The sequence below is a fragment of the Elephantulus edwardii genome, unplaced genomic scaffold (genome assembly GCF_000299155.1).
Source record: "Elephantulus edwardii isolate Elephantulus edwardi_28Jun2011 unplaced genomic scaffold, EleEdw1.0 scaffold00313, whole genome shotgun sequence".
Lineage (NCBI taxonomy): Eukaryota > Metazoa > Chordata > Mammalia > Macroscelidea > Macroscelididae > Elephantulus > Elephantulus edwardii.
This window is the reverse complement of record NW_006400063.1, coordinates 233386-245927: the sequence shown is the minus strand read 5'-3', so window position 1 is coordinate 245927 and position 12542 is coordinate 233386. Positions and strand designations below refer to the sequence as shown.

Here is a 12542-nt window from a genome sequence, read left to right as displayed (position 1 = left end):
GTGACTGGGGTAATCGGGATGGGTGTGTCAGAGGCGGTGCTGTTGGCGCAGGATAGAACAGGGTTTAGGGCTGTTGTGCATAGGGTCGCTATGAGTCCGAAACGACTCAACAGCACATAACAACAACAACAACAACAAAGGTATTCCATTGGATCGTATTTAATTTATGATTTTACTTGAATTCTTTCTCTAAATTTCTCTTTAAAATGCATTGTATTTTAAGTATTTAATGAAATGGTAGTAATTTAGCTCTTCTCTTTTGTCATTATATCTTAATTATATAGAGTTTCAACTCCTGCTTGGAGGGAAAAATTTCAGCTTTAGTTTTGCCATGGAACTAATCTAAGTAATAAGAAGCAGGCATGGGACTGGAAGTTTGAGATCTGAGTTCAAACCATGCCTATTATTTCTGATACAGACATTTCATGTGCCCAAACCATGCTGGTGTATATGCTTCACCATGTTAATAAAACTCATTTTGCAAATTAACTGGGATACAAATTATTAAAAATACTCTTCATATTTAAGTGTACACTTTCCATGACTACTTCTTGAGTAATCAGGATTTTTCCTTGTATCATCTTGTTTCAATAATTCTGGATGTAATGTGTGTTTCTTAAAGTAGCTTCCATTATATTCTAAGTCTTTCTCTAAACTTTCTTCCTCATGTTTTCTTTCTCCCTTATATAAGGGAAAAAGAAGTATGAACAAATTTTTCTACATTTGTTCTGTTGTTTTATATAAGGACACTCATAAGGCTTTAGGACTAGGACTTCCTTAATCTTGCTGGTAAAATCAGAAAATAAAAAAAGTATTTCCCCAAAATATTTCCTTCAACAAAATTTGGGGGGACACACAACTCAAATCATAATAGAATGCTTCATATTAACAAGGTAAAACGTAAGCTAAGTTATGTATGTCACAATAGAATAGAGCATTTAATATGCCTTTCCTAACTATTGAATAAAAACTTGATGATTTTAAAACTTATATACGTTTGTGTAGCTGAGGAGAAAAATCAATAATCTTTTTCCACAAAGTTTTATAGCTTCAGAAACCCAAAGGAGGATCCCCGTGAGTAAAATTCAACTCATTGACAGGGAGTAAGGATTTCTGTTTCTTTCTTTCTTTGCTTGCTTGTTTAATGTACTTTGACTAGTATATACTCTTAACAAGGAAATATATTCTTCAAAAGTTGAAAACAAAATTTTGTATTTATTTTTAAATTTCTGGAAAATCTTGTATTTGATTCACAGGTTCTTCATGTGTGTGTGTTTCCGTGTCTGTGTATGTCTGAATACCTGAATATGTGATAAAGTCTTCTAAATTTACACAATCATAAAGTAAGAAATTAGAATACAACAAATAAATACATGTTACATACAATTTATTATAAATAAATAAGTAAACGTACATGGTATAAAAGTACAAACTCATGTAACTCTTGCCTGTTTAAAAGAACAGATATGTTATTGACTGTGATTTAAAATTCTAAAGTTGAACACAATTTACCTTTGTTTACGAAACTAATTCAGTGTGTCTCCATTTATTATTCTTTCCCTAGTTATGTTGTTGTTATTGTTGTTGCTGATTGCCTTCGAGTCGAGCTCCGCTCATAGCAAACCTATGAACAACAGGCCTGAAGCCCCTCTAGAACTATCCATATTTATCAAAGTTCATAGAGTTTTCAGAGGCAGCTGGTTTAGGAAGTTGATCACAAGACAGATAGGATACAGCCAACACAGTACTGGAAATAACAGAAAAGCATGAAAAGGAAATCGAGAATATCAAGACAAAGTACTTGAGAGAAACAAAAATGAAGAGGGAGATATGGCACTCCCTAATTTCAAAACCTACCACATAGTAATAGTAAATAAAACAATATGGTACTGCTACAATGACTGGCACATTCACCAATGAAACAGAACTGAAACCCAGAAATGGACCTAGCTGCCTATGGTCAACTGATATTAAACAAAGAAATAAAACTTATCAAATGGAGAAATGACAACTTCTTCAACAAATGATGCTAGCAAAACTGGACTGTTAACTGCAAAAAGCTGAAACATGATCCACATCTCATACCTTACACAAAAATTAATTCCAGGTAGATCAGAGACTTTGGAATAAAGTCCCAAATCATAAAATACATCAAAGACAAACTGGGATCAAGCTTAGATGGCATAGTCTTTGGTCTAAAGATACTACCAAATACAGCCAGAAAGGCACAGTCTGGAGAGGATAAAATGGATGAATGGGACCTTCTAAAGATTAAATCCCTGTGTCCATAAAAAAAAAAAAAAAAAAGGAAAGGAAAGAAAAAAAAAAATTCCAACAGAGTGAAAAGAAAATCTACTGACAGAAAAAAAAAACCCCGCTTTGGAAATAACATTTCATACAAGGATCTCATGTCAAAAACATATATAATCCTACAAAGCCTCCACAAGAAAAAGACTGATAACCTAAGTACAAAATGGGCAAAAGATATGGAAAGACTTTTCACAGAGAGAGATATTCAGATGACCAACAGACACATGAAGAAGTGCTCAAAATAACTGGCAATAAGAGATATGGAAATCAAAACCACCATGAGATGCCATCTCACCCCAGTATCAGTGGCAAAATTTAACAGGACAGCAAGTAATAACTGTTGGAGAGGATGTGACAAGATAGAAACTCTTATACACTTTTGATTGGATTGTAAAATGGTATAACCACTCTGGAAAACAGTGTGGCATTTCCTCAGAAAGCTGAATGTAAAAATTCCATATGACCCATCTATTCCACTGTTTGGAATATATCTTGAGAAAATGATAACAGAGGCCCAGAGATTTATACACCAATGTTCATAATAGCCTTATTCATCATTGCAGAAACATAGAAACAGCCGAAATGCCCAACTGCATTTGAATGGACTGAGAAATTATGGTACATTCACACAATGAAGTACTATGCACTGTGCAGGAGCATGGATTTTGAACTCACTGCTTAACTTAGGAAGGACTGGAGAGAATTATGCTAAGTGAACAAACTCAGTCGCATAAGGACAAATACTATATAAGGCCATTATTAAAAGGGGGAGGGTAGAAACAGAGGGGTGAGGATGGTCTGGGAGGGGAGGTTAATCATAGGGTCACATAATTTGATGGGTGGAGGAAAATGGAAAGATCAGGTGTGAAAAACAATAAATATAAACTTTGTAAGCAAACCATAATAAAATAAGTATTTAAAAACAAAATTTCAATGGGCTATTAGATCAAAACCCAATATAACTTGTATATCTTCCCTCAACTAAAAATAAATTTTTAAACATGCAAATAAAATTACATTTCTTTTATCTTGTTTTTTTAATGAAGAATTTGTTTATATACATGCTGACAGTAAAACTTTTAATCACCAGACTTCATATAACATTTAGAAGGAATTTTTGTCACATCTATAAACATTTAGGGAGCTCTGGTGACCTAATAGCAAGAAGCTGTGCTGCAACCCCAAAGTCACGCAGTTCAAATCCACTAGCTACACCATGAAAGAAAGATGGGCAGTCTCCTCCCCTGTAATTAACTACCCCTAAAAACCCCCAGAGGGTTAGCTATGGTTTGGTTCCAATTCGATGGTATACAACACAAAGATAATGAAAAACTTTAAATTTTCATATACTATGTTGCCCAATTATATTTCTTTTAAAAAATATTTTAGGACACAACTACATGTAATAGTAAAATAAAAACAAAATTCTTCTCAATAAGAAGTGGTTCCTAAATATGGTACAATTTACTGCCTCTGAAAACTCACTAGAAGGTCAGCTCTGAGTTGATTCTGACTTGACGATAACAATCACTCCACAGCTACCGTAGCAGCTTTGTTAAAGTGGGTCTACTGATATGAAAAAGTTCAGAAATAAAAAAATTCTCTTTGTGTAGATAGTATATATAAGCTTCCTATTATAACTTTACAATTGTCTATTTTTCTACTCAAATCTTTTAGTTTTATTTATAGATCTTAGAGTCCCGTCATTCATTGTGTAGATGTTGATTATAGTTATTTCTTGTTCAATTGATATTTAATCATTATGTAATATCCTTCCTTTGCTTTTATGCTGGTTTTGTTTGAAGCCTATTTTGTCAGAAATTAGTATCACCATTCTTCTGATTGCTGTTTGCTTTATGTATTTCCTGTACTCTTTGATTTTTAGTCTATCTTTGTTCTTGTTTCTAAGAAGTATTTCTGCTTTTCTGCTGAATTGAACATCCTATTTACTAAGTATTGAATTATAAAGCCAGATAATGATCTCTCCTTACCAGAAGTTCTTACCTTGGAAAAATAAAACAAATTCTTGTACAAATGTAAGCAACATCAGAATAGAGGCATTATTTGGGTTTTTTTTAGTTCAATTATATATTCATGAAATCAATTATTATATAATCATAAGGACAAATTTGTAGGGCAAAATATCCTCCATTTGGTATTTAACCAAAATAAAACAAACAAACTCAACCACAGTGCTACTTTTGGTGAAGGTACTTGGCAAAATTATACTCTTCATAATTGGCTTCTCCTGTTTTGTGTAGTGATTATCTGAAAATAACAAATTCAAGTGTTTTAAACAATTGAAAAATATAGATGAACAGATAAAAGGAAACTAGAAAAAATTGTGAGGAAATTATGGAAGAGCAATGGCACCAGTGATGTAGTTGTATACACCTACCAGAGACAAAACAAATATGTTGTCAATTTGAAGCATACATTACAGAGGAAACCTGAGCTGTACAGAATTTTTTTGGCTATAATATTTATAGAAGCAGTTATCCATACCTTTCTAGTTAATTTTAAACTAGCAACACTTGCCTTCGTGGTCAAGAACAAAGCATTTGTGCCAGCCAGGGTTCACTCACAGACTGACAGTATTTACCCTTCAGATTGTTTGGTTCCACAATCAACACTCCTCACACCAGCAGTCAGGAAATCAAAAGACAAATTGAATTGGTAAAATCTGCTGTCAGGGACCTCTATAGTGCACTGATGAGCAATGACGTCAGTCTGAAAATTAAGGTGAACGTGATCCAGGTCACAATCTTTGCAATTACTTGCTACACATCTGAGAGCTGGACAATAACTAAGAATAATAGAAGGATTGATGTCTTTATGGTGCTGGAGAAGAATATTGAACATACTGTGGACTTTCAGGAGAATAAACAGGTGAGGGTGAAACCATGCTGCTCCCTGGAGGCAAGGATGATGAGGCTCCATCTCACATTCTTTGGGTATGTGGCCAGGTTGGAGAGGGATAGCTTGGAATGGTGGTGGGGCAGCACAGGAGAGGAAGACCCAGGATGAGATGAATTGACTCAGTGACTGGAGAAACAGGATTAGATCTCTCAGGGTTGATGAGACTGGCTCAGGATAGGGCAGGTTTCAGAGCTAATATACATAGGGTCGCTATGAGTCACAGATGACTGAGCACATAACAACAACTGTAAAAAATAACTGTAAAAAATATCAGGAGTGGCTAGGTGATGTAAATGATTAAAGCAAAAAGTTGGTGGTTCAAACCCACCTAGAGATACCTTGGAAAATAGGCATAGCAATCATCTCTCAGAGTCATAGTCTTGAAAACCCTGTGGAACAGTTCTTTCCAAGGGTCCATTTTTCAAATGGGGTCATCAAGAGTTGGAATCAGAAGTAAATGCAACTGACAACAGGGTCACAGACACATAAATGTAAAATGCCAGTTATAAAAAAATAGTGCCAACAGGAGTTATGGAACATACCAATTACCAGGAAAAAATGTTCACATTCCTGTCACATTTGTCACCTCCTCTTCTCAAGTACTGCATGAGGTGTGTCTCTTTTCCTGTAAATTTGAGTCATCTGGGTATGGAAAGTTGTTAATAGAGCTTCCTTCTCCTATTCTGATACTTTACTTTTCTTTGTATTGTCCAGATTTTCAGATTATTTCCTCAGCATTGTAGATTGAATGAATTGATGAAAGGACAAAATCCTGACACACATATTTTCTAGTTTTAAACTATGCACTATTTCCTTGTTCTTTTCAAAAGATGACTTCATCTTTTTACAAGTTCAGGATGAGAACAATTTAATGCTTCTTGCAACACTATTACATATCTTTCTGGTGTTCTCTCCACTCAACCAAAACTCTGTATCTTCTATTAACCCCAGCTTTAAATTTTTACTATTTCTTGTCATATACATATTCTTATTATCTTCAACAATAGTCTACTTATATGTGATATTAATACTGTTATTGTTGTATACCATACAGTTGGAACTGACTCATAGTTGGCCTTCCAGCAGGTTTTCAGAGGCAGTAATCACACAGGAGGAGATTGCCCATCTTTCTCTCACAGAGTAGCTGATGAATTTGAACAGCACACATCAAGATTGTAGCGTGGGTTCTTTCCATTAGGTCACCAGATATTAATACTTTTGTTCAATAATTTCTACATTCTGTAGGGCTACTATGGTTTAATGGATACAAATAAAGATCTTTTCCAATCAATTGGCCAGATAACTGTCTTTCAAATTTCTTAGCCTAGGTAAATGAATTTCTTTCCTGAATTATTTCAGTGAGCATTTTTCACTAGCATTTTTAATTCAGTTTAGGCTACTTTCTGTATTATTGGTCCTTAAATATATGCTACTTCCTAATGTGGTTGCATATTGCTCAAATATTTTTAGTACAATAACTATATATTTTCTTCTGTCTTCTTTCTTCCCTGGACTATTGAACAATTTTACCACATAATTCTATACTATAGCAATTTTAGGTTTGGATTTTTCCCCCTTCAATTATTTCAAATTAAAGGATGTCCATTGTGTTCTTGATATTCTTTTGGAGTTCTAATTCTAGGTCTTTGTGTATTTCATTATAATTGGTTTTTTCCTCTATATTGCCCTTTGACATTTTCTGATAAATTTATTTTATCATTTCTTCCATTCATTAGTGATATGTTATACTGCCAACTCAAAAACTGTTCAAACTGCTCTACAGCAGAAAAATGGGCAATCTCCTCCTATACAATTTACAGCATCTGACAACTTATCGGAGGATTAACTATGAGTCAGATCTGACTCAAAGGTACATAGTATAAAAGCAACACACCCTAGAACAAATTTCAAAATCTTTTCTGACATCTATTCTGGTCTTTTTTATCTATTAAAATAGCATCATTTTCTTCATGTATGCTATTTTAATGCCATTCCACAATTATCTGGCCTTTGATAATTTTGGTTCAATACATCAACTCTGTCCCTAATTCCTGGAAATGGATAATTGTTTTACCAATTCTTAAAGTTGATTATTTCAAAGATGTTATATAAATAGAAGCATAGGACGTGTAATCTTTTAGAATTGTTTATCCACTCAACATGAGTCTGTGTAGATTCATCCAAATGTATATGCAACTCAGTATTTTATTCCTTCTATTTCTGAATAGTATTTCATTGAATATGAATATGTATATTTAACCACTCATTTATAAAAGAACATCTGGGCTTTTCCTAGTATTTTAATCTTCTGAATAAAGCATCTATGAATACGTATGTGCAGATTTTGTTGTGAATATAGTATTTATTTCTCTTGGATTAATGCCAAAGAATGCAATAGTATATGAGAGTTCCTGCGTCTCGTCTCTACATCCTCTCCAACTTTGACTTTTTGGTGCCCTGCTAAACTTTTTCACTGCTACAGGGATGAGATAGTGTTTCATTGTGGTTTTGATTTACAGCTCTCATATTGATCTCTTATTTAAGCATTTCTTCATGTGTCTGTTGGCCATTTGAATGTCTTCCTCTGGGAGAAATGTTTTGCCCATTTTGTAAACTGTTGGTGGGATTGTTAAATGGTTCCACTACTTTGGTAGGACGTTTGGTGTTTTCTCAAAATGTTGAACATAAAAACTCCAAATGACCCAGCTATTCCACTCCTAGGAATATACCCCAAGCAAATTAGAACTGAGACACAAGAGGAGATTTGTACACCAATGTTCATAGCAGCATTATTCACCATCACATTGCAAGAACACGGAAGCAGCTCAAATATCCAACCACAAATTAATGGATTGAGAAATTGTGGTACATTCACACAATGTAATACTAGGCAACACTCAGGAGCAATGATTTAAAAAAATACTAAAATAAAAAAAAATACTAACATGGGAGAGACTGGAGAATGTTATTATGAGTGAACTTACACTAACTCAGTCTCATAATGACAAAAACTGCAAAAGATAATTATTGTAAAAAGAGAACGATATCTAGTAAATTATGTACCAAGACCCAGGCAGGGGAGGAGTGGGAGGAAGGTGTAGAGGATAGCTGTGGGCTGAAACCACATTGTTGCACAATATAGTGGGTAGAGGGGGAGGATGAAGGAAATGGGAAGGATCCAGTGGGGACCTGAAAAGATAGGGTAATGATTAGCCAGGTCCAACGTTTATGAAACATAATTCATGGGGAATGATTATACGAAACACAATGTGAATGAAAAATCGTGTGCAACAAAATGCAAAATGTATATGAACTTTGTAAGCAAATTAATATTTAAAAAAACCCAAACCACGAATGGGAATGCCTAGTAATGTAATGGTTCGATGCTTATTCTTTTAAGGAACGTTCACACTGTTTTTCAAAGGGACAGCACCACTTTTCAATCCCATCAGCAATATGAGTAATCTAATTTTTCTACATTTCACCTGCCTTTGATACAATCACTTTTTTTAATTTAACCAATCAAATGGGTGATGGTATCTAATTTTAGCTTTAATTTGTATTTCCCTGTTGCAGACCGAGGGTCCCAAATGATGGAATAATTTTATAATTATTAATAATGAGACAGATAGCCAGGAATGAGATAGAGCAGAGAGCATAAGACAGGGGGCCAGCAGTTTTCAACTGAAGACCCCAAGCCAAACTTCTCTGTATCTTTATTGAAAATTATCTGGAAGTAAATCTCAAAGAGACTTCAATGCTAATGAAGCCAAGCTCTTTCTATTGAAAACCTTTGCCTTGACTCAGGAGGGAGAAGTTAGCAAATGTAAGAATCTGATAAACCCCTAAGGATTGCCTTAGTGCCTCAGGGAACTCTAGCTTGAACTGTGCCTCCCCCACATGCTGAAATAGTATTCAGTTTATTACAAATATTTAGTATTGGCTTTCCATATTTCCCTAATGGTTAATAATAAACTTTTTAAAAATGCCTCATTGACATTTATATTTTCTTTTAATTTAAATGGCTGACTATAATTTTTGCCTGTTTTTGCTGGGACTATTTGTTTTTTGGTGTGTGTGTGTGTGTGTTTAGAGCCTTTTCAATTTGCATATTCTAAATAGTAGTTAAATAGGTATTTTGCAAATACTCTCTTCCATGCTGTGATTTGCCTTTTTATTCTCTTTATGTAGAAGTTAAAGGCTTTCACAAACCTTTTGGTTGTGATCCAGATATTTAACATTTTATGGATCACCTTTGCGTGTCATGTTACAAAACTTTTATCCTATCACACTTTTCCAGTTCCCACTTTAAATTATTCTCCACTTAAAGTTTTTTAATGTAATTTGAAAGTTTATGAAGCATTTTTTCCATTCGTCTGTATGTTTTATTCTATCACATCAACTACAATACTCATATTATCTAATTATCCACTCATTCCATATTGTCTTTCCCTTCATCCTTCTTAATAAGTGTCTCTTACCAATTAATTTTCTCCTCCTGCTTTCTCTTCTGTGGTGATGATTCTCTGTATGTAAACCTTTCTCTACTTATTTATAATAAAATAGAAGGCTTAATTGGATATGTGTTGTCTATGTATGTCTATAATTCCAGAATTATTTGTTGTTTTTTTGTAGATTTAGGAAATTTTATTTTGAAATTTATATTTTAAAATATCAACTATTGAATAATATTTTTTTTCTGTTTTAACTGAGATTTTAATAAAGATTTATAAAAAAACTTGGGTTTCCAATCCCTCATTGTTGCATTTTTCTCCCTGCTCCCGCTCCTCACAAGATCACGTTTCTCTTTGGAAAAAGTTCTTTCATTGTTATAGAGTCCCCCTACTCTACCCCAGATCACGTTACTATGCAGCGTTTTTTCTTTTTTTACTCTTGTCATGCCAATAATACCTAATTATATATTCCTTTTATAAAGCTCTCTCCCTCGTCTGTTTCAATGCCATGTACATTATTTATCCCCTCTCTTCTTAATTTCCCCTCAACTCCCGTGTCAGTCCCATTTTATAACAGTGGCATTATGCTGTAGTGAACAACGGACCTAGGACTAAAATCTAGGATTACAAACTTTATTAGAGATAAGCTTGGAAGAACCCTCAAAGCACTAATCTACAACTTGAACAGTTTTTCATGCATCCTGAAAAACTTACAACCAGGAGCGAATAAAATAAATGAATGGGACCTTGTAAGAATCAAATCCCTATGCACATCCAAAAACTTTTCCAACATAGTAAAAAGAGAAGACACAAACTGGGAAAAAATATTTTATAATAACATGTCTGACAAGGGACTTATATCTAGAGTTTATGGAATACTCGAGCACCACAACAAGATAAAGTTTGCAAATGGGTACAGTTTATAGCAAACAAACACATGAAGAAATGTTCAAAATCCCTAGCTCTAAGAAAGATGCAAATCAAAACAACTATGAGACATCATCTCATCCCAGTAGGAATAGTAACATTCAACAGAGTAGCAAACAACAAATGCTGGTGAGGTTGAGGAGAAACTGGAAACTATTCACCATTGGTGGAAATGTAAAATGATCCAACCATTAGTAAACACAGTATGACGCTTTCTCAAAAAGTTGGAAATAGAAATACTGTTTGACCCAGCAATTCCACTACTGGGAATATAACCTAAAGAAACCAGAACTGCTATCCAAGCAGGTATATGCACGCTCATTTTCATAGCTTCTTTGTTCACAATACTAAAGAGTTAGAAACATCCCAAGTGCCCATCAACAAATGAATGGATAGAGAAGCTATGGTATATTAAAACAATGGAATATTAAGCAACACTGAAAAAACAAAGATCTCATGAAATATACAAAATTGTTGACCATGGAGGACATTATGCTGAGTGAAGTATTTCAGTCTCAAAAAGACAAATACGACATTATTTTTCCTTTTGAAATACTATTAAATAAAAATAAAGTGAAAATAATTATCTAAAACTCAGTATTAATATGTGGGAATAGTGTAATGGCGAGGGAAATACGTACGTTCATCAATGAAATAGAATAATTCAGGGATAGACCCAGACAAACATACCAAAACATTTTTCCATTTATGAAAGTTTAGTATTCACAAAATGTTATATAAAAGGTATCCTAAACCATGAAATTGTTAGTGTTTTTTTAAACTTTTTAATTTACTTACGAAGTTCATATACTTTGTGTTTCACACTGTTCTTCATTTACACTTAGTTTCATACAAACATTATGTTTTATAAAATTAATCACCTTTGAACCTTCTCCACCATTGCCTTGTCTTTTCTGATCCTCACTGGATCCTTCCCATTTTCATTACCCGCTCCCTTCACCCACAAAATTGTGAAAACCTGTGGTTTCTTTCCATCCCATCCTTACCACTCTTGATCACCCCTTCCCCACTTGAGTCCCTATACGTTTTTGCTAGTGAGCCTTTTATTTGCACTACAATAGTATTATGCAGTATTTGGCCTTAAGAAACTGAGTTAATTCACTCAAAATAATGTTCTCCAACTCTTTCAAGTTATGTAGTATTTGTTTTTAATTTTTGCTCCTGATTGTTGCATAGTATTATGTTGTGTGATTGTACCAAAAATTTCTCAATCCATTTAGTTGTGGCTGGACATTTGAGCTCTTTCCATGTTCTACAATGGTGAATCATGCTGTTATGAACACTGATGTCCAGATCTCCTTTTTTTTCGTTTCTAACTGGCTTGGGATATAATCCTGCCAGTACAACAGCTGGGTCATATGGAATTTCTGTGTTCAACTTTTTGAGGAAACATCAAACTGCCTTCCAGAGTGGTTCTACCATTTTACAATCCCACCAACAGTGTATGAAAGTTCCAATCTCCCCACATCCTCTCCAGCATTTCTTGTTTGTTGCCCTGCTAAACTTTGGTACTGCTACAGGAGTGATACGGTATTTCATTTTGGTTTTGATTTGCATCTCTTATTGCCAATTATTTATAGCATTTCTTCATGTGTCTGTTGGCCATTCAGGTGTCTTCCTTTGTGAAGAGTCTTTACATGTCTTTTCCCTATTTTGCAATTGGGTTATCAGTCTTTTTCCTGTAGAGGCCCAGTAGTATTCTGTAAAATTTTGTTATGAGGCTCTTGTCTGAGATGTTATTGCTAAATAACATTTTTATGGCATTCCCCACCACCCAATTGGTAGGTTTTCTTTTCACTCTGTTGGAAAAACTTTTTTTTTTAAATTTAGGTTGTTTATTTTTCATTTCAATGAACATCTACAGAGATTTTGGGATTCCATTCATTCATTGTTGCACCCTTCTCCCCACAC

At 34.2% G+C, this 12542-nt stretch overlaps 1 protein-coding gene across 1 annotated transcript in view; it reads left to right on the top strand.

Annotated features, from left to right (window-relative positions):
• SNTG1 (syntrophin, gamma 1) overlaps window positions 1-12542 on the top strand; it is a 481189-nt gene that overhangs the window by 294995 nt on the left and 173652 nt on the right. The gene's annotated exons all lie outside the window — the stretch shown is intronic.